We start from the raw sequence: 3,150 nt of genomic DNA, 5'->3' as shown, positions 1-3,150 counted from the left end.
AAGTCTAGCCATAGCTTTTTCAAACTTCAAATTGATTGTGTCAATGTGAGCACTAAGATGAGCACCCAATTGAGTAACGGAATCCACTTCATGCTTTCCTCCTCTAGTAGCTTTGCGAGGTCTACTATATTGTGAGCTATGGACCGCCATTTCCTCAATTTTGTTCCAAGTTTGATTGTCATCAACTTCGGTGAACATTCCATTTGATCCCATGTTGAGAATGTTCTTTGAATCTTCATATAGACCGTTCCAAAATTGTTGTACCAAGAACCACTCGCTAAGTCCATGGTGAGGACATGAGCGACAAATTCCGTTGAACCGCTCCCAAGCTTCATACAAAGATTCTTCATCCCTTTGCTTAAAACCCGTAATTTGAGCTCTTAGCATGTTAGTCTTTTCCGGTGGGTAGAATTTTTTGTAGAAAGCTAGAGCCAACTTTTTCCAAGAATCAATTCCGAGAGTGGCCTTATCAAGGCCCTTCAACCATTATTTCGCGGTGCCAATTAGAGAAAAGGGAAATAAGACCCATCGAATTTGGTCTTGAGTTACACCGGTTTGAGAAATCGCATCACAATAGTCACAAAAGGTTTCTATATGAGAATGAGAGTCTTCACTAGGCATCCCCCCAAATTAGCTCCTTTCGACTAATTGGATAAAGGCGGATTTAGCAAAAAAAATTCCGGTCAAATGTTGTGGTGTGGGAGTACCATTGGGTAGGTTCTCCTCGGTGGGTATGGAATGTGATGAAAACTTAGGAATTCTGGGTTGATTTTGTATGGTATTTTGTGTTGGGTTCTCCTCACCTTCTCTTGCAAAAGGGTTGATGAACTCAATAGTTGGTTGAATATCTACAACCTCACTAATACCTCTCAAATTCCTCCTAGCAAGTCTCCTATTGGTTCTCAAAGTTTTTCAATTTCACGATCAAAAGGTAACAAATCACCTTGTGACCTTCTAGACATGCAAAATATCAAACAACTCGAAAATAATTAGAACAAACCTTGAGGAGTTTTACTTCCTCAAGGCAAAGAAAGACACAACTAATAACAATATAAGAAAATCTAAATCAAGTTAACACCGTCCCCGGCAACGGCGCCATTTTTGGTCGGACTATATCTTTTCGGTAACTTGTCGTTAGGAGCACCTAGACCAAAACACAATTTATAACTTCACAAACAACTCTACAATTAGTAAAGAGGCAAGTAAAGGTCGGATCCCAAGGGACGGGAATTAAGATGAGATTTCTATGAAACTAGTGGTGTCTTAGGGGTCTCACAATTTGGGTTGATGTAGAAGGTCACTAAACTAAATAACAATGAAAGTTAATAAGCAAGATGAATTGAAAGGGTTGTAAACAATTGATAAAAAGCACTAGGGTATCATGGGGTCATAGGGGAATCATGGGAATTGATCATACAAACATGTTCTCAAATTATAAGCAAGCAATTATTGTTGTGATGGATTGAGTTGGGTTATATATTTCAATCCTAGGAAAGTTTGGGTCCCGGAGCCGAATCGATTAGATTGTACAACACCTACAAGTCGACTTAATATTCCCTACCCAACAACATACATGGTCTAATGAGACTCGAGTTGGTTTATGTCTTACAAGTCTCATTGAAAAGATAGGTGATGGGTAAAAATGCAAGGATTCATAGGCTCATATTTCATCAAACATAACATGTGCATGAGTTGAGATCAAAACAAGCAAGCAAATAAACCATGAAAGCATATTAATTTAAGCATGAATCATTCCCCATGTTGGTTTCCCCTAATTACCCATTAACCCTAGCTAGGTCACTACTCACTCTTTGTCATGTTGATCATGCTAGCAAGGTTGTCAATCATACCAACAAAATGAAACATGATGAATAAATGAAAGTAATTAACAATAATTAAAAAGGGATTAAGAGAATTATACCTATTAATGATTCCAATAATAAAGCAAAGAATAAAAGAAGTTCTTGATGCTTGATTGAGAGGTTGTTAATCTCCCAATAATAACCCAAATAATCTTCAATTACCCAAAATAAAGGATGAACAAAAGAGAGATTAAGGAAATAAAACTTGTATTAAAACTTGATTAATTGTTGATTACCAAACTAAAGAGAGATTTGATTGATATTAACTACTCTAATAATTGATAAGAAGAACATCTCTTCTAATTAGACTAATGGGGTATTTATAGTGGAAATTAGGTGGATGCATTAGGGTTAACTAAGGGCTAAGCTAGTAATTACACTTTTTGAGATTTGAGCAGGGAGACGCCGATATTTTTCGATGGAAGGGCTTCTTTCTTTGAAGCTTGATGAAACGAATTTGTGCTGGACTGGAATCCGTGCGTCTTAGGCACCGGACGGGCGGATTCGTGAGCCTCTGCCCGGGCGTCTTTGGGAGAAGACGCCACGTCTTCTGTAGCTGCTGCCGGGCGTCTTTGAAGGAAGACGCACGGATTGTCGTGCTGGGGACGGCCGGATTCAGGACAATCCGCACGGATTGCTCCTCAGTCTTGTTTCTTCTTCTTTTCTTCCCTTTTCTTCGTAAAATCATTGGGGATTTCCTTGAGGATGCAAGGATATTTCCTCAACATTGCTCATCTACTATAATATGTACAAAGGCCTTCTAATCTTGTCTCTCCTTGATGCTTGGTCATTGAATTTAATCAATTTAGTCTCATTTTGCCATGAAAATGCAAGGTTTGCACTCCTTTCCTACCAAGGACGAAAAACCTCAAAGAATATGCAAAACAAAGAACTAAAGACAATAAATTACCCAAATATGCACTAAAAATCATGGGAACAAGGCTAATTCGGGGGCTAAATATGCGCTAATTATGGTCACATCATTTGATTAAACCCTAATTGGGTAATGTTGAGGGATTTCGGGAGTATTATGGTGTGTTGGTAGTAATTGTATGTATGCATGTTATAGGAGGAGGATTCGTAGAGGAGAAGTTCTGATTAGCTGCTAGACGGTCTCGTGTGATTGCTATTCCAGGTAGGGTTTCCCTACTCAGTATTTATTACATGGTTTTGTTGTTGTTGTTGATTGTGTTGTTGTGTATCATGTTGGATTTGGTTTTGGAATTGGTGATGGTTGGTAGTATAATGTGGTTATTGTATATCGTCTGTGGTTTGCGAGGTGCATCCT

General features: G+C 38.5%; 1 non-coding gene across 1 annotated transcript; it reads left to right on the top strand.

Annotated features, from left to right (window-relative positions):
• Positions 1-280: 280 nt before the first annotated feature.
• LOC141634752 (small nucleolar RNA R71) lies at positions 281-387 on the top strand. Its single transcript, XR_012539476.1, has one exon. It is a non-coding gene; the product is annotated as a small nucleolar RNA R71 (small nucleolar RNA).
• Positions 388-3,150: the final 2,763 nt, after the last annotated feature.

Source organism: Silene latifolia, chromosome Y (assembly GCF_048544455.1).
Source record: "Silene latifolia isolate original U9 population chromosome Y, ASM4854445v1, whole genome shotgun sequence".
Lineage (NCBI taxonomy): Eukaryota > Viridiplantae > Streptophyta > Magnoliopsida > Caryophyllales > Caryophyllaceae > Silene > Silene latifolia.
This window is presented reverse-complemented; position numbering and strand designations above follow the sequence as displayed.